The sequence below is a fragment of the Cavia porcellus genome, unplaced genomic scaffold, assembly GCF_034190915.1.
Source record: "Cavia porcellus strain 051 isolate PalLab524CR breed Dunkin Hartley unplaced genomic scaffold, mCavPor4.1 scaffold_3, whole genome shotgun sequence".
NCBI lineage: Eukaryota > Metazoa > Chordata > Mammalia > Rodentia > Caviidae > Cavia > Cavia porcellus.
Window position 1 is genome coordinate 84,491,039 of NW_026947486.1, and position 20,174 is coordinate 84,511,212.

Sequence of the window (20,174 nt, forward strand, 5' to 3'; positions counted from 1 at the left end):
ACCTTATGATTGATGAAGAGCCCCAAAACTTTACTGGAAGAAAAATAGTCTCTTTAATAAATTGCACTGCAACACTGATTTTCCACATGCCAAATATTACAATTAGACTCTTTTCTCTCAACATTCACTAAACTAAAAGCAAAATGGATTAAACATATAGGTAATAAAGTAGAAACACTGAATCTATGGAAAGATAGAACAGTTAGAATTCTTGAACACAGTGATTTAGGCAAAGACTTTTAATAAAAGTCTCACAGGAAATATCACTAGGAATCAGCATTTGGGATCTCATCTGACAGAAAGTCTTGCACAGCAAAAGATATCATCAAAACAATAAAGAAAAATTCCACAAAATGGGAAAGAAATTTTTCCAGCTGTTCCTCAAAGAATTAATATTTGAAAAATATACAAAACTAAAAAAAATAAACCTGCCAAACTTAAAGATGCAATCCAAAAATAGGTATCTGAAACGAATAGACACTTCTCTGATGAAAAAGTGTAAATGACCAGTAAATATATAATTAGAGATATACACATTAAAAAACCACTGAGAATGCATTCATTCCCAAAAGAATGTCTATTATTTAGAAATCAACCAATAATAAATGCTGATTGGGCTACTGGGAAAAGGATCACTTCTTTATTGATGATGATAGTGTTGACTGGTGTAACCACTATGGAAAGCATTAAGGATATTCTTCACAAACCTAAAACTAGAAGTTCTATTTGAGACATCTATTCTGTTTTTTAATATCTTCCCAATAGAATTAAAAGCATTATATCAAGGGAATATATTCACACTCATGTTTATAGCAGCATATTTTATAATAGCTAATTCTCAAAAACAGCCTGAATGCTTATCAATAAATGAATGCATAAATAAGATGTTTTTAATACAAACGCATGGTCTCAGGCATACGGAATGATAATCTTGAGACATTTCTAGGTAAATGCATGCACCTTGAGACCATATGCTTAATTAAAATAAATCACACACTCGTGTGTGTATAGCACATAGTTTTGTTTTCTTGAGATTCTGACAGTGTAAATAATTATCAAAATGTATAATAGGTATTGTGAAATAGGAAGACATTATTAAAACGGGAAGGGGAACTAGGAATGGAAAGGATTGAAGGACAGAAGTGAAAGAAAAAAATGGAAAAAAAACATATAAATAAGTAGAGGAAGAGGGATTTAAAGGAGAACAGAGGACTAGGAAAAAATAAAAACCAAAAATGACACCATCTAATAAAATTTAGTGAACTCCAAAAAACATCTCTTTAAGTATTGCAAAAATTAGAAGGGGAAGTGTTCAAAACACATTGCATGAGGCTAGTATTACCATGGCAGTAAAACCAGATATGGTCACAAGAACAAAAGAAAACTGTATGCTAGTCTACCTTGTGACAATAGACCAAAAAGTTCTTGACAAAATACTTTCCAGCTAGATTTGATAGCATAATGAAAAGATTACTCACATGACCAAGTGAACAAATGGAAGTACTGTGAGTTTCAGTATAAATAAATCAATAAATATGATACACAGTGACAGATTGAAAGCTAAAATACTACGATAATCACAATTAATATAGAAATGACATTTGATAAAATTGAATGTCTTCATGACAATAATTGCTGAGAAAATTAATTATGCATTTCAATCTAAAAAAGGTCATTTATAATAAGCAAACATTTAACATCATAATGAGTGGGGAAAAGCTGAAAGCATTATTCACAAAATCTAAACAAGAAAAAGATATTCACCTTCACTTCAGTACAGTTCTGGGAGACCTACTTAGAGGAATCAGATAGAAAAATAAAATAATCCAAATTAGAAAAGAAGAAAAAATGTCTCATTATTTGAAAATGTTAGATCTTAAATATAGAAAACCCCACAAATTGTACCAAAAATAATTCAAGTTGATAAATGTATTTCAGACTGTTTCATGATACAAAATCAATGTATAAAGTTAGCAGCATTGACAAAAATGTATCAGTAGTAAATTGTGCAAAATAGAAATCAAGAAGGCAATCCAATTTTCATTGGCTACAAACAGAAAAATAAAACACCAATTAATAAATTTAACAAAAAAGTTGAAAGATATGTACACTAAAAATTATAAATCATTGAAGAAAAAATTATTAAAGACTCACATACACACATAAAAAATGGAAAGACATCCCACATTCATGAATTGGTGGAATCAATATTTTAAGATGTCTATACTACCCCCAAGCAAACCATAAATTCAATGCACTCTATATCAAAATATTGGTAACATTGATCTCAGAGCTAAAAAGAATTAAAATTTTTATTGAAACACACACAAAAAACTGTAAATGGCCAACATTAATTAAGAAGGACACATTACACTGACTTCAAACGATACCGGAAAAATGTAGTCATCAGACAGCATAGTATTGTCCATTAAACAGACACACAGAGAAATGTCCCCGAAGAGAGAGTCTAAGAGTAAACTTGTGCATCTTAAACTAACTGAATTTTTTTAAAGATACTGAGAACATGGAACAAATATTAGTCTTTTCAATAGGTAATGCTGGGAAAATTGAAGATTTACGTGCAGAATGAAAGTAGATTCCTCTCTCATATTACAAAAATCAATTTAAAAGGCATTAAGAACTTACCTACAACACTTGAACATAAGCATATACTAGGAAAAAAAACATGGTAAGTGCTTGAAAAGATTGAGGAAAAGTACACATACACACTCCTTAAACAAATGTGATTACATGAAATTGGCGAACTTTTGCACAGCAATGGAAACAGTCAACAGGGTGAAAAGATAACCTACAGAATTAGAGAAGATAGTTGAAAACCATATATATAACAAGTGGTGAATATCCAGATTGCATTGGGAACTAAAAAGAGGCATTTTTTGGAATATTTTTATTTTAAGAGAAAAAAATTCCAGAAAAAATAATCAAACAAACAATAAAAAAGTAACAACAACCCAAAAACTCAGTGATGATATAGAATATCAGGATAATATGATAGAAAGCTAAAAATGCCTGTTATATTGCATATTGCTATCCTCCATGTAATTGCTCAGGCTAAAAGATACAGGCATATGAGATTGATCAAATAATATAATTTCCCTTTGAGCATTTTCTTTCCCTTTTGCTATATATATTGTAACTTTTGAATATTATTTGTTCTTTCTGGTTTTTTAAACTAACAAGACAATACTGTGTTTACACATGCAAGTCTGCTTTATTTCACTTATGAGTATGGTTTATAGTTGCATCCACTTACTTATATAAGCCTTGGATTTATCATTCTTTATGACTGAGTGGTACTTTATGATATAAAAATACCACATCTTTTCATCCATTCTTCATTTGATGGCATTTGGGTTGTTTCAAAGATTTAGCCATTACAAATTGTGCTGCTATAAACATGGGTGCACATATATTGCTGAAGTATGAAGTTTTCAATTCTTAGGAAAATATTCAGAAGGGGAATAGCTGGGTGAAGTGAAACCTCTAATCTTAGTTTTTTTAAGAATCTACATACTGATTTCCACAGTGGTTGTACCAGTCTACAATCTCACCAACAATTGTTAAGGATTCCTTTTTCCCCACAGTCTCTCCAGTATATTATTGGTTAAATTCTTGATGTCAGCCATTCTTTCTGGAGTGAAATGATATATCAATATTGTTTTAATTTGCATTTCTTGAATGATCAATGATGTTGAACAATTTTTCATATATTTATTAGTCATTTGTAATTCATCATCTGAAGTTGTGTGTTCATCTCAGATGCACATTTTTGGATTGGGTCTTTAAATTTTGGGGGCTTGATTTTTTTTTTCATTTCTTTATACATTCTAGATAAAAACAACTTACCTAAGGAACAGTTGGCAAAGATCGTTTCCCAATCTGTGGTTTTTGTTTTTACTCTAGGTTCCTGTTGCATGGGGTACTATTTTTACATTATTTGACTTCCAGGTGTTCCATTTGGTGCATGTATATTTATGCTTGTTATATCTTCCTCTCGAAGCTTTTCCCTAACAAGTATGTAGTGAATTTCTTTATCTCTTTTGATCAATCTTATTTTTAAATTCACATTGTTTCCAAACAGAATAGTTAACCCAGCTTTTTTTTCTGGGTTCCCGTTGCATGGAGTATTGCTTTTACATTCTTTGACTTTCAGTCTATAAATTTTCTTTTGAGTTGAATGTGTTTCTTGTGCACAGCATATTGTTGGATTTTGTTTCTTCATCCACCCTGCCAGTCTGTTTCTTTTGATTGGTGAATTGATGTCATTTACATTAATGGTTATAACTGATAAATATTAACTTATGTTTGTCACATTATCTTTCTGCTGTTGGTTCCTTGCTTTTCCCCTGTTTAAGTGCTTATCTTGTTTGTTGGTTTCTTTCTGTTCCTGTTCTTCAAACTATGATCATTTTATTTCTTTTTAGAATAAATGTCAGTACTCTTTGTAGGGTTGGTTAGATGGTCATAAAGTTCTTCTTTGTTCTTTTTCTTCGAAGTATCTTATTTCTCCTTTAATTTTGAAAGATAGTTTTGCAGTGTACATTAATATGGGTTAGATGTTGTTTTCTTTCAAGGTTTGAAATACTGGACTCCATGCTCTTACTAATTTGATAGTTTGTGATGAAAAGTCTGCTATGATTCTGATGGGCCTTCTTCTATAGGTGATTTGTTTCTTTTCTCTAGTGGCTTTTAATGGTCTGTTCTTAGGTTGAAATTTTTGGGATCTTGATTATTATATGTCGAGGTGTAGATTTGTTTTGGTTATGGCTAATTTGAATTAAATATGGCTCATTTATGTGTATGTTAGGTTCTTGCCCTATAATTGGGAAATTTTTGGTATTACTTCTGCAAATATTCTTTTTATGTCATTTATGTTGTCTCTGTTTACTTTTATACCTACCATTCTTAAATTGTTTCTTTTTGCATCCTCTAGCAGCCATTGAATTGTTATTTCCTGGACCTTTGTTATTTCTAAGAGATCTATCCTTTCATAATCACTAGCTACCATCCTATCTTCAAGGTCTGAGAGTCTGTCTTTAATTTCATTTATGTAGTTTTGCCAGCTTTTAGCAAAATTTTTGATTTACTGGATATTTCCTTGAATCTGTTTCATATCTCCTTAATTGTTTCCTGTATTGTTCATGAAAGGATTTTGCCCTGGATGGGACGCTACAGCAGTGGGAGGCTGGGAGGCGGAACCAGGAGCTCTACCTTGAGGTCATCTTTCCCACCCCTAGGCAATTTACCTGTGGCATGAAATGAATTCCAATGGGCTCTGGTGCATCAGTAATGCCCCTTAGGCACCACCCCAGACCAAAGCTATATATATGCCCCCCACACCATGTGTCGAGCAGAGAGACAAGCCAGATCTCAGCGGTCGTGGGGTTCTCTCTCCACTTCTTAAAATAAAGGCCACTTTTATTTAGTATTTCTATCTTTTTAGCCACGGGGAAAATTCTATCCGTTCATTCAGAGTTTTCATCACTTACTATGCTCCTCTCTTTTTTCTGTGAATGTCAGAGATGGTTTCTGGGTGTGAGTCAATTGCTAGGTGCAGCTTCTCAGTCCCCATGAGCTTCACCTATGGCTCCTTGATGTGGACAGGTCACTCAGCACAGCTTCCTTTTCTCTGTGGGCCTCACTGAGGGTTTCCAGATGTCCGCAAGACACTGGGCACATATTTTCAGTCAACGTGGTCCTTAGTAATAGTTCCCCGGTGTGAGTGGATGGCTGGGTGCAGACTTTCAATCCCTGTGGGCCTCAATGTGGGTTTCTTGGATGATCATGGATCACTGGGAACAGACTGCAGGTTCCTGTGGTCCTCAATGATAACCCCTTTAAAAAACTGATGTTTCCACATTCTGGCTATTAAAAAATAAATGCTGTTATTAATATTCATGTGTAAGTTTTCCTATAGACACATAATTTCATTTTCTTGAATATATGTATATTTTAGATACTGTATATATTCTCTATATATTACAATATGTGAATTACTTTATAATAGTAAATTATCTGTATTAATGAAATTGTAGAATTTTGAGGTCATAGGGTGTAATTTTATATTTAGTATAGCATTTGAGAAATTGCCAGAGGTTTTTTTAATATTATGTAACATTTTAAATTTCAAATCTCCCTAAATTTTCAGCAGCACTTGTGAGAGCCCATTGTTATTTTTATCGTTCTATTGGATATGATGCAATATTTCACATGAGTTTTGATTTTTATTTCTATAATGACTAATCAGGTTGATAATTTTTGTGTTTCAGTTGGGCTTGTATATATCTATGATATCAAAATAAACATTTAGAAATTTTGTACATTTACAGTGTTATGTGTGTGTAAATTATTATACCACAAGAATCCTTTATATATTCTATATTCTGGTCATATTTCAAATATATAATAAAGAAATACGCTTTCCCATTCAGTATTTTGCCTTTTATACTTTTGTAAAAATTTTTATTAGTATATGGGTGTAGTACACAATGTTTTCATTCCTACTAGGAAGTTGATGCAAAACCTATTTTAATTGTATTTTCAATACCCTTTCCATTCCCTCCTCCCCCCTCCATTTTTAATCCCTTTGCCATTTTAGAAAATACTGACTCACTAATTATATTTTATTTTGCTCTTTAGTTTACTTTGGCTTTCTCATACAACAGAAATCGTATCATATATAAGGTTATATATCTGATTTATTTCACTTAAAATTATGATTTCAAACATGCATTCATTTCCCTGCAAACAACTCAATTTTATCTTTCTTTATGTCAGAGAAGTACTCTATGTTTGTAAATATATTTGCTTTATCTATTACTCAGCTGATGAATACATAGGCTGTATGTATTCCAAGCTGTAACTATTATACATTGTGCTGCTGTAAATATGGTCATGTATATATCACTTTAATATGATGCTTTCATCTCTTTTGGAAAGATACTTACAAATTGGATATATGAGTCAAATGGAATTTCTAGTTTTACGTTTTTGAGAAATTTCCATACTGATTTCCATGGTGGTTGTACTAGCTTACATATTCCCTAAAACTGTAGAAGGGTTTCTTGATAGTGTCCTTTAAAACAAAATGTTTCTAAGTTTAATAAGGTCCAATTGTTCTATTTTTTAATTTGTTGTTCATGCTTTTTGCATCGTATCTCAAATCCCTTGCCAAACTCAAAGTAATGAAATTTTATCCCTTGTTTTTCTTTCTGTAAAAGCTTTTTTTTGCAGTTTTAGGTCTTATGCATAAGTCTTTGATCTTATGTAAAACAAAGAATCTTCAGGTAATTTTTATATTTGATGCGAGAAAAAGACCCAAATATATCATTTCACTTGTAGATCTCTAGTTATCCAATGACAATTTTTCAAAAAAAGTAAAAGGGACCCACAAAAATACCAGAAGAAGCCTCACTATTCTTTACCTGTGCCAAGTTCACAAATGTAATCCCAGCTACTCAATAAGCTTAGGCAACAGGATTACAATCTTGAGTCCAGCCTTGACAATTAAAGTAATAAATTAAATTAAATAAAAAATAAAACAAATAATATAAAAAAGCCTGGTATGTAGTTTAATGGTAGAATGTTTGCCTAACACGTTCAATGTTCTGTATTTAAACCCAGTAACACACAGCCATAGCACAAAGACAATGTGGCCTGTTAGCATCGACTGAGCAAGGAAAACATGAGTGGGATTAGGAAGCACAGGCAGACCATGGATGCAGGCATAACTAGATCATATTAAAAGTTTAGATTTCCATGTTTATAGCAGCACAATTTTTTCTTAATTTCTTTTTTTTTTTTTTTTTTTTTTTTTTTTTTTGTCTTTTTCAGACAGGGTCTCGCTATGCAGTTCAGGCTGGCCTTGAGTCCACTTTGTAGCCCAGGCTGGTCTTGAACTCACAACGATCCTCCTGCCTCAGCCTCCCGAGTGCTGGGATTACAGCTGTGAGCTACCATGCCTGATAGCAGCACAATTTGTAATAGCCAGACCTTAGAAACAACCTAAGTGCCCATCAACTGATGAATGGATACAAAAGCTGTGATATTTTTATACAATGGAGTACTACTCAGCTATAAAGAATGATCACATTGAGATATTTATAAATAAATGGATGCAACTTGAGACCATACTCATAAGTGAAATAAATCAAACTCACATGTAGAAATACCATATAGTCTCCCTAGTGTAAGAAATAGTAAGAGTACATAATATTTTATGGTAATCATGGTTCCCTCAATACATTGCTTTGAAGTCTCATAATGTTTTCATTCATTGGTTGGAATTGTTTTACTCTGTTCTGTTTGATTTTATCATGTGTGGTGGTATGAACAGCAACAGCTACTTTGATTAAAACAAGGCATTATGGCAGCCTTGTTGATTTAATATCATCTTGCTTTGAAGTACTAGCATGCTTTTGTTCTTCTATTTCCATTAGTTCTATCATGTTGTGTCTTATTGGATTTTTATATGTGTGATAATGTAAACATATTTTTTAGGAAAATGAGATATCATAGTAGCCATTGCTCATTTTCTGTTATGTGGTTCTGAATGCCTTGTAATACTTTCATTCTCTTGAATAGTTTTATACTATTTTGTTATGTTTGATATTATTGTATGTGAAGCTATGCTCAACTATTTCAAAGAAAAGAGACATTATGGTAGCTACTGTTAATATCTGGTTGTCTTGTTTGAAGTGCTATGTTGTTTACATTGTTTTGTTCTGATTTGCTTTGTCCTGTTCTCTTTTATTTTATTCTCTTTAAAATAATAAAAGAATTTAGATTTGCCTAACATTCACAAGGCCATGAGTTCCATTTTTAACACCAATAATAAATGAATACGTATATACATACATACATTCATAGATACAAAAATCATTCAGCTTTACAGATGCAGTTTTGCATCTTCTTTTCCAATCTGGTTGCCTTTCATTTATTAAGCTGCCATCATTCCCTGGAAAGAAAACTAAAATAATTTTTAATCTGAGTTACAAATGCAGACATCCTTATTCTATCCTAACCTTGGCTCTACCTCAGTGACTATGGATACATTTGTTCTTTATCACCTGGAGTTTGTCCTTTATCATCTTAGAAATTTCTGATTTGGTGTTTTTTTGTATTGGGAATCAAACTCAAGACTTCACACTTGCCAGCCAGACAAAACCCTGTGCAGCAGAGCTGTATCCCTCAGTATCAGTATTCAGTATCTCATCACTAACTCTGAATTGATCTGTGAGTTTTTCAGAAATGACTTTTAACACACTGAGGAAATTCTCTTCTATCCTAATTAGATGTGATTGTTTTAATTATGCCACATTGTATTTTGTTAAATATTTTTCGTCATTTGCTGAGATGATCATTTTTATTTTACTGATAAATTGCATTGCCAGGGCTTTAGCTCAGCAGCATAAGTGCCTATTTGGCAAACATGAGGCCATGAATTCAATCTCTGGTATAAATAAATAAATAAATAAATAAATAAATAAATAAATAATATTGTATCTCAGAAATTTGAGTTTTTGAAGCTAATCAAGCATTTTATTCCTAGGATACATTTCATGTCATGTTACACAGTTTCCTTTATATACAGCTGAATTAAACGTGCTAATATTGATTTTAATTTTGTGTCAGTATCCCTAATAGATATTGATTTATAACTTTATTGCATTTTCTACATTCTTTGAAAAGTTTGAAAGAATTGGTAAAATTCCTCATTTAATATGAGGTAGAATTCAACAATGCAGCCTACTAGTAATGAGCTTTATTGTGAGGGTAGTCTTTGATAATTAAACCAATGTCTAGCTTGCCTATTTCCTCTAAAGTTTTCATAGTTTATATATTTATAGAAATCTGTCTTTTCTAAATTATCTAGTTTACTCACATATAATAGCTAATAATAGTTCTTTATAATCATTTTACTTATCTGACAATATAAAAGATGCATCTTTACTTCTGAATAGTAAGTTGTCATATATTTTTCTTACATTCTAGCCAAATTTTTGTCTAATTTGCTAATATTTTTGAAGAACCACCTTTTAGACTTACTGATTTTTTCCTATGGGTTTTCTACCTAAATCTCATGAACTTCTGTGCTATTGTTTCTTCCCTTATACTTGCTTTATATTAGATACCTTTTATTTTTCCACAGCCTTTAGATGTTTTTGAGAATCTTTTCATTGTTATTTATAAGCATTTACAGATGTTAATTCTAAGTACAGACGTAGCTGCATCTCACAAACTTCTGTACATTATGTTTACTAACTTTCATCAATTTTCTAATTTCATTATATATTTTGCCTGACATATTGTTTAACTTGGCAGTGTGTTGCTTAATGTTACAGTTTTGAGATTTTCAAGCTGTTTTTTCCTGATTTCTAATTTTTTCTACTGTGGTCACAGAATATAATTTATAATATTTTTATCTTTCCTGATTAACTGTGATATTTGCAATAACCCAACTTGTGGTCTACCCTGTGGTATGCTCTGTGTACCCTTGGAAATAATGCATGTTTTATTGTGGAGTATTCTAGATATGTGTTATGTAGTTTATTGTATCACCCAGGCCTACTATTTTCCTGCTAGTTTTCCTCCGAATTTTTCCATTTATTACTAAACTTAAGTATTTAAGTATCTCACTACTGTACCTTTTTGAACTGTCATTGTATTTTCTTTAAGTCTGTCAGTTTTTTCTTCATGAATTTTGGCAATTTGTTGCTAAGTTCACATATCCTTATAATTGTTTATATATTTCGATGGAGTGATTATTTTAGCATTATAAAGAACCTCTCTTAATCTCTAACTACATTTCTAAGTCTCTTGTCTGTAATTACTATAGACACTGCAGCTTTCATTTTACTATCTATATGATGTTTTTCTGTTAACTTTCCATCTATTTGTTTCTTTAGATCTAATGGATTCTCTAGACATTAGTTATATAATATGTTAATGCATTATGGTAGTTTATGCTTTTCGTTATTGTTTAATGCACTTAATTTCATCAATGAAATATTTGAAATTATATCTATCATTTTATCTTTGTATTGTACACTTTTCATGTGTTTTCTTAATTTACTTCTTTCCTTTGCATTAAGTTAATATTTTCCAATGTAGCACTTTAACTTCTCTAATGACTACTAATTTTATTTCTGAGTTATTATTTTACTTATTGCTCTGTGGTTTTCTACATGCATTTTCATTGTCCAAATCAGTTTCAAATACATAGTAATTTAATTAAAATGACATATATTAATGTTACTCATATAAATTCAGTTTTTCCCTTTTTGTACTATTATTATACATATCTATAAATGCTGCAGGCACAAAACATTAGTTTAAACTGTACTTTATGTATTTTATGTTCTTTAAATGTCTGAAAGAAGAAAGGAGAATAAATATATACACGTTTGTTATATTAACTTTAGTTGCCATTTCTGCATCACTTCATGATTCCACTGGTTTGGAATTCTTACTCAGTATAATTTTCTTAGTGCGATATAAGTTTGCTCTCCACAAACCCCTTTGTGATCAAATTAGGAAATGTATTATATTGCTATATAAGTCAAATAATATATTATAATTATGTATGTATAAATACTTTTATGCAGTTGTTTTTCAAATAAGTTAATACGGACAAACTATGCATTTGTGCTTTATTTTATAATTACCTCATTGCCCACTAATAATATTTATTCATTTTCATGAACCCTAATAACTGTCTGGGATCATTTATTTTCAGTCTTGAGATGTTCCACTAGTATATCTAGTAAAGCCTATATGTTAGCAACAAAATTTCTTGGAGTTTATTCTTTAAAAATATCTATTTTTTAATTTGAAAAATAGCTTTACTGAATATAGGATTCTTGGAATTTTTTGTTTGTGAACTTTCAATATGGTATCTAAATCCTTTCCACATTCTGTTGTTTCTGATGAGAAGTTAGCTCTTAAAATTATTGAGGGTTCCATGTACATAACAAATTATTTTGAGGTAGATTTTTATCTTTGTCATCATCTTTCAGTATTACTGCTGTCATGTGTCTATTTGTGAATCTCACTGTATTTGTCCGATTTAGAATTTATTCTGTATAGATGAGTGTTTTGCAGTAATTTTAGATAGATTTATAGTGTGTAGACATCATAGCATCATTATTTGTATTCTTCAATTCTCTCTCTCTCTCTTTCTTCCCATCTCTCTTTTTCACTGCTACCCTCCTTCTGGTAATAACATTACATTTATAAGACTGCATTTAACATTGTTTCTTATTTTTATGTGGCTAGTCTTTTTCTACTTTCCTTGTCTATCTGTTCTTTGCATTACATAATACCCATGGATCCATCTGCAGGTTCGTTAATTAATTATTGTGAATTAAAATATATTGAGAAGCAAATATTGAAAGATGAACCATTTTGATGATTTGTAATTTCACTTCTTGCACTTTTCTACGCCAGAATTTTTTGTTTCTTTTTCAAAGTGACTATCTTCATATGGGCATTTCCTATTTAATTTGACATTGTCATCATACTTTTCCTGACTGTTGTGGTCCTGATTCCTTTTAGTTCTTTAAATATATTTATAATGACTCTCTTGAACTCATTACATGTTCGACGGACCATCTAATCTTTGTCATGGTCATTAGAAAATGCTTTGTAATTAGAAAATGCTTGATTTGAGTCACATATACTACGCTGTTCTTTTCCATGTCTCATAATTTTTGTTAAAGTGTACATTTTAGGACTTTAATACTTCACATCAGGTTTGGTAATTTTATTTGTTTAGTGAATGACCTAAGTATTTTGGTCCAAGCTGTAACTTTCACCTCTCAAAGAAATAATAAGCTTATGATATTGGCCTAAGGGTAGAAACAATTGCATATTTTCTTTTAGTGACATCACTTATACATTAGGTACTGAGAGACATATGGGAACATCGTGGAGTGATAAGCTGCAGAAACACAGCCTCTCTGAGATTTGGAGTTCAGACAATGGAACTGTAGCAACATGAGGAAGAGTGGAAGGAGAAAAGTGAGACTTGCATCCCAGAGAGGATCTGAACTAAGAATTGGAGCCCATAGGGAGAACAAATAGAGTCTTCAATGCAGAAGAAGGAGGATTAAGTACTGCTTTCCTTGAGCACCACTCATGGCTTGGGTGGGACAGCTAAAAACTGCAGATCTACAAGCAACTAAAGACGCCTCAATGGGAAAATGCACCAATGGAAGAAAGCAGTGGATGCTTTGCACAGCAGTGCTTGGCGAATTATTCCAGTTTATACATCCCCTTGGTGAGGGTGATTGACTGGTGACCATTTTGTAACTGGGCAAACAGAACTCAGAGCAACTGTGTGTTACCTCCATTTAGCAGTTCTCAATGTGAATGTAAGGTAAATGCAAATTCAAGACAGCAGGAAGTCAGGGAACCAAGGTCAACCCAGCAGGATTCACCTGGAGTGATACAGGCTGAAAAACTCAGATACAAGACTCACAGCCAGAAACTAGAAGCAACCTGAACTTCAGTGGAACTAAAGGAACAGATTTGCTAGTATTTTCCACAACCTTACTGTAAATCTACTGCTGGCTTTCAGGGATTAATCAACACAAATCAGGACTCTATTCATTCCTTCCACCTACAAGTGACAGCAGATAAAGAATGAAATAGAAAGATTTTTTTCTCTCTTTGTTGTTCATTCTTTTGATTTTTTTATTTTCATTTTTTCTTGATTTTTTTGTTCTTGTTTTTATTTAGTGTAAACATTCTTTCTAGGTTTTTGCGTTTTTTTTATTCTTATTTCAGTTTGTTCATTCTATCCATCCCTCCAATCTTTTTCACAGGTTTCTCAAAACTTGTGTAATACTCCTTTGTCCTTCAGTCTTGCCTCTAATCCTTCTTTAATTCTATTTCACCATTTTGTCCACAACCTGTTTTAAATTTTCACTCCTGAAGGCAAAAATGCCATATTGATGACATTTTACTGTACAAAATATTCTGGTTTGTTTTAGGTTTTCTTATATAACTAGGAATTTTGTTCATACTGTTGAAGGTAGCAAATTAGTAATTATCACAATGTGTCATTTTCTAGGCTGTGCTTAATGATATTGCTACCAATGAGTGTACTATTTTAGTCAAGGTGACATAATTGTTCTAATCAGTTGTCTTTCCTTTTATGCCAAGAATAAGATAGTATCAGGATCACAAATAATGTAATAAGCCAGTGATAAAGAAGCAGAATTAGACCAAGTAGGCAGCAAATTCTCATCACTAATAAATCAGGGAGGTAGGATCTTGGAACCCACTCAAATGCCAAGAGCAAACTACACCTAGAAGACATGTCTGAGAAATGGACATTTCCTAGGAAGCTTTGATACCAGCAATAAAATTACCTATCATAAACAATTTAGGTGCATCATCACAGAAAACAAATCTTAAAATTAGAAAATTACAAGATTCAGAAGCAAAATGCATCCCCAGACCCACAACCCACACAGAGGAAGTTCATGGGCCAGTGAAATGGAGGTAATCAGAAGCCAATCATCTGAATTTTCTGAAAGAACTGTGGTGGAAGTAACAAAAAAGATGAATGAGGCTATATAGAAAATCATATCAGAAATACTTACTCAGATAACTACAGAGATGTTGATAACAAAGGACATGTCTGGGAATTCTAGAGAAAATACAAATAATAAAGTAGAATCACTCAGGAAAATAATGAAACAAGAATGCCCAATATAGGAAAGAAATGGAATCCCAGAAACATACTCAAACGGGTACTCTGGAGATTAAAAACTTCAGTGAAAGCATTTACACTAGATTTGAATAATATTAGGACAGAATATCAGACCTAGAAGACAGCATTGTAGTTAGTGGGGATGAAAAAATTTTTCTTAGTAATAACAAAGGATCAAGAAAAATCAATCCATTAGCTACTAGATGACGCAAAGAAAAATAATGAGACTGATTGAAGTAAATTAAAAAGCATGAGATAGTGCAAACAACATTTTAAAAAACCTGTTCAGAGAAGTAATGGCAGAAAATTTCTCAAGCATGGAAAAAGAATTTGTTATGTAAATAAATGAGGCATATAGAACTCCCATTAACCATGATTATATATATATATATATATATATATATATATATATATATATAATCTCAAAGCACATAATATTCAAAATTCCAGAAAATCAACAAAGGAACAGAATATTAAAAGCTGTTAGGGAAAAGTATCCAATCAACTATAAAGGAAAATCCATCAGAATTGCAGAAAACTTCTCTACACAAACACCCAAGCCAAGGAGAGTTTGAATTGAAGTATTTCAAACCCACCTCCCTTCAAAAAAACCTTCAAACCAAATTGATGTACCTCACAAAATGATCTTTTAAAATGATGGAGAAATAAGATATTTCCATGATAAAGAACACCTGAAGATACATATTACCACCAAATCAGCACTCTAAAATGTTCTGAAAGGCATTCTAGAAGGAGATATTGTTTCCATGAGCTCCAATGGAAGGAAACCAAAAAGCAAGACAAGTAAATAAACGGGGGGGGGGGACTAACAACAGGAAGATAATATGACAAGGATAGGTCAATACATACCGGTTATAATAATCAACATAAATGATCTCAATTCAGCAATAAAATGAAACAGGATGGCAGAATGGATCAAGAAACAAGATCAAACATCCTTCTGAACAAAAGAAATATGTTTAGTTCAAAAATAAATTTATAGACTGACAGTCAAAGGATGAAAAATAATCTTTCATGCAACAATAACCTAGAAAAAACAGGGATAGTTATTTTATTTGCAGATAACATGGATTTCAAGACAAGACTGCTCAGAAAAGACAAAGAAGGTCACTGCATCCTGGTTGAGGGAACAATAAGTAAGAAAGTGATAACAATCATATGCACATCTAATGATGCAAAACAAATATTAATTAGCATGAAAAATCAAGTTATCCCTAATTGGATTATATTGGGAGTTCTCAATATCCACTGTCACTAATAGATATAACAATTAGACAAAAAATGAAAAAATAAACACCAGAAATGAACCAAATTTCTGAACAAATATTTTTAGTATATGTTTACCTCACATCAGAATGCACATACTGATGCACAGAGGCACAAAGGACATTTCCCAGAGTAGATCACATACTAGCTCATAAAACATGCTTAAGTAAATGCAAAACAAATGAAATTACCCCATGTATATTATTGATTATATTGCAGTGAAACTGGAAATCAATGGTAAAAGAAACCATGAAAATTAGGCAAACACATAGAAATTAAAAAACACTGTATTGAACAAACATTGTATTGCCAATAAAATTAAAGAAGAAATTAGTTTCTACAATTAAACAATAAAGCCAATAAAACATACCACAACTAATAGGATGCCATGAAAGCACTCTTACAAAGGAAATTTATTTTGATTAATTCTCACCTCAGAAAAATTGAGTGACCTCTGACAAACATCCAATGATGAAGCTCAACTTTATAGAAAAAGAAGACCAAGTCAAGTCAAAGCTTGTATGAGTGAGGAAATTATAAAGAATAAAAAAGATATTAATGCAATTGAGAATAAGGAAACAATGCAAAAATTAATGAATAGAACAGTTGGTTCTTTGAACAATAAAAAAGACATATCATTAGAAAAATTTCTCAAGATAAGGAAAGACATATTCATGCAATAAAGAATGAAAAGAGAAAAATGAGATATTCAGATGAGCAATACCTACTTTGAAAAGTTATACTGAAATATGGTAGAAAATACAGAAGAAATGGACAGATTCCAACATACATATAAATTAACAAAGCTCAATCAAGTAGATGTAAAAATTGTAAATTACCCTATATCAGTTAATGAAATTCAAAATGTAATTAAAATCCTATCAAGAAAGCAAAGCCCAGTTCCTCATGGATTCACTACTGAATTCTAAAAGTAATTTACAGAAAATTAAATGGCACTACTCCTCCAATTCTTTAATAAAACTGAAAGGGAAACAATACTCCTAGAGTAATTATTCAAAGTAAGTATAATGTGATACTAAAACCAGAGAGGTATTAAACCAAAAAGAGAATTACAAGCTGATTTCCTTAATGAACATAGATGAAAAAATAATCAATGCAGTCCTGGCAAACAGAATGTAGTGAATCATCAAGAACACTGCACACAATGACCAAGTAGGATCTATCCCAGGGATGCAGGGATGGTTTAGCATATAAAATCATTAAATTTGATACATTATATCAAGAAAGGTAAGTATAAAAACCACATAATGATCTCAAAAGTTACAAAAAAATTTTTTGACAAAGTCCAACACTCATTTGTGATTAAAATAACTACAGAAAATTAGAGTACATAGACTAAAAGTCGATTTGATAAAGGACAATTTAACAAAAGACAAAATTTAAAAATCTATGACAAACCAACAGCCAATGGACTAAATTGTGAAAAACTGAAAACTTTTACTCTAAAATCAGAAAAAAACAAGGATATCCACTATCACTGCTCTTACTTGTTTTGTAGCAGTTAGACAAGAGGAAGAAATAAAAGCTATGAGGATAGGAAATGAAGTTGTTATTATTTGCACAAGACATGAAAGTCTACTTAGAAAGTCACAAAAGCTTCTCCAAAAGACTTCTAGATTTAATAACTAAATTTAGTCTTGTAGTTGAATACAAAGTCAGCACTCAAGAATCAGTAGCATTCCTATACACAAATAACAAACTCACTGAGAGAGAAAGTAGGAAAACACCGTTTATAGTAAAACCCAAAAAAGAAATTCTTAAGGAATCAACCTAATGAAGGAAGTAAAAGACCTTTACATTCAATACTACAAGTCTCTGAAAAAGGATATCAAAAATGATGAAAAATCCTGAAAGATATAACTTGCTCTTGGGCAGAAGAAGCCATATACTGAAAACGGACATACTTCCAAAATTGCTATACAGATTTAAAGGAAAACTGATGAAAATACCAATAACAAAGCTCACAGAATTATAGAAAATAATCCTAAAATTCATTTGGAACCAGAAGAGATGGAGATTAGCAAAAGCAATTCTAGGCAAAAAAAGACAAGGTGGGGGCTGGATCATAATCACTGACTTGAAACTATACTACATAGACATAAAGCGATATCTCCGGAGCCTCATAGACGAGTACAAAAGTGAAGTATTTAACGAAATAAAGTAAGATATAAGTAGAATAGTTAGAGAAATGCTAAGCACCGCCCAAGAAAAAGCAGATGGTGGAATGGAAGAACAGAAAAAAGGGGAGAATTGTTTGATGGAGAAAATAGAGAAAACATAGAATACATGAAGCAAGTTCAAAGAGATTATCAAGAAACTAAAAACTCTATCAAAAGCTGGCAAAACAGCTTGAAAGAAACTAAGGATAGATTATCTGAACTGGAGGGCAGATTTTTAATGTGGGAGCATGAAATGAAAAATTTCTTTAAAATAACAAGAAAACAAACAGCAATAATACAAAGGCTATAAGATGATAAGAGGATCTATAACTTAAGAATTAAGAACATAAAAGAAGAAGTAGGGATACAAACAAATGGACTACAAAAGCTATTCACAGAAATAATCCAAGAGAATTTCTCTAATTTAGCAAAAGGTAAAGATACTCAGATGTATGAGGCATGCAGGACTCCAGCCACCTACAACCCAAACAGAGCTACACCCAGGCATATAATAATTAAAATTCCAGAAATCCAATATAAGAACAGAATATTAAAAACCACCAGAGACAAGAAACACATCACTTATAAGGGAACACCCATCAGAATTACAGCAGACTTCTCAGCACAAACCATCAAATCATGAAGAGCATGGGGGGAAATAATTCAAGCTTTGAAAGATAATAACCTCCATCCAAGACTGATATATCCTGCACAACTGTCCCTAGAAATTGATGGAAAAACAAGGTGCTTCCAGGATAAAGAGGAGCTAGAGAAATTTGCAACCACCAATTCAACTCTACAGAGAATACTGCAGGATATTCTAAAAAAGGAAAATACCAAGATTCCAGAAATAGTGGCAGACAGGCCAAAATGAATGGAGCAGAAAGCAAAATGAAAAAGACAAACTGACAACTAACCACAGAAAAAGAGCTCAACAGAAATGAGGCAGAGAAGGTTGGAAGGCAGGAACAGCTATTTTGGAGAAAACAAGACATCATAATTGCTAGTGCTGATTTAGTATCATCTTGTTTTGAAGTCCCACCAAGCTTTTATTCTTCTGTCTCCATTGGTCTTAACAGGTTGTATCTTATTGGATTTTATTATATGTGATAATATAAACAAAAACTTTTATAGACAAGGAGATTATACAGAAACCATTGTTCATTTTCTGATAGTTGGTTCTAAATACCCTGTAATACTGTCATTCTCTTGAATGGTTTTACATTGTCTTGATATGTTTGGTGCTACAGTATACAAAGTTATACTCAAAGATTTCAAGGAAAGAGACACTATGGTAGCTACTTTTATGTCAGGATATTTATGGTGAAACACTATTTTGCTTAAATGGTTATGTTTTGACCCGTGTTATTTTGTTGTTATGCCCTCTTTTATCTCAATCTTCTTTTTTTAATTATTTACTTTTTTATTTTTATCTTTTTAATTAAGGGAAAATAAATAAAAATAGCAGGATATATTATAGTAACCCAGTTTGATTTCCTATTAACTTGATTTGAAACCCTGTATTGCCCTCACCATCTTGTTTTGACTGATTTTCCCCTATTCTGCTTTGCTTGACAGTACCAAGTTAGAAAGTATAGACAACAACTGTGAAGACAATAAGATTCATTATGACACCCATTCTGGTTTGACTATTACATTCTTTTAAAGTCCTGTAATGTCTCCAATGTTTTAGTTTTATTCTTTACTGTTTTGTTCAATTTTATTATAACTGATGATATAGGCAATTCTTTTTAAAATAGCAAGATGCAGTATGGTAACCATTGTTGATCACCTTATATTTTATTTTTACATTATGTATTATGTCCATCCTTTTGATTTGACTGACTCTGTTCTGTTATGTCACATTTGGTTTTACTCTCTTCAAAAAAAGTAGTAAGAACTGTGGGAGTAATAAAACCCAAAATGTGTAATTGTCATTGTACAAAAGAAAGGAAAAGAAAGTGCTC